This window comes from Manacus vitellinus, unplaced genomic scaffold (assembly GCF_001715985.3).
Source record: "Manacus vitellinus isolate BGI_N305 unplaced genomic scaffold, ASM171598v3 scaffold_61_pilon, whole genome shotgun sequence".
NCBI lineage: Eukaryota > Metazoa > Chordata > Aves > Passeriformes > Pipridae > Manacus > Manacus vitellinus.
This window is the reverse complement of record NW_021940696.1, coordinates 3,427,580-3,428,173: the sequence shown is the minus strand read 5'-3', so window position 1 is coordinate 3,428,173 and position 594 is coordinate 3,427,580. Positions and strand designations below refer to the sequence as shown.

The window sequence follows — 594 nt, the reverse complement described above, 5'->3', positions numbered from 1 at the left end:
GCTGTGACACCCCATTTTCCATGTCAATCCTAAAGTTCTCCCTGTGCTGGGCACTGCTGAGCCCCCTGGAATTCTGGGGTTGGTTTTGGGCCCCTCACAAGAGAGACGTGGAGGGGCTGGAGATTATCCAGGGAAGGAGCTGGAGAAGGGGCTGGAGCAGCAGGAGCAGCTGAGGGAGCTGGGGGGGCTCAGCCTGGAGAAAAGGAGGCTCAGGGGGACCTTCTGGATCCCTAAAATTCCCTGGAAGGAGGTTGGAGCCGGGGGCAATCAGGCTCTGCTGCCAGGGAACAAGGGACAGGAGGAGAGGGAACGGCCTCCAGCTGTGCCAGGGGAGGCTCAGGTTGGATATTGGGGAAAATTCCCTCCTGGAAAGGGTGTTCAGGCCTTGGCAGGGGCTGCCCAGGGGGGTTTGGAGTTCCCATCCCTGGAAGTGTCCAGAAATCCTTTGGATGTGGCACGTGGGGCTGTGTCCGTGATGGGGCCGAGGGGATGTTTGGACTCGATCCTAAAAGTCTTCTCCGACCTCGCCAGGGGTGGTGGAGATCCCAGGAAAGGGGTGTGGGAAGGTCGTGCCTGGGGTGTCCCCTCTCAGCA

General features: G+C 60.3%; 1 protein-coding gene across 1 annotated transcript in view; it reads left to right on the top strand.

Annotated features, from left to right (window-relative positions):
* LOC103765061 (dysferlin) overlaps nt 1-594 on the top strand; it is a 63,491-nt gene that overhangs the window by 61,037 nt on the left and 1,860 nt on the right. The gene's annotated exons all lie outside the window — the stretch shown is intronic.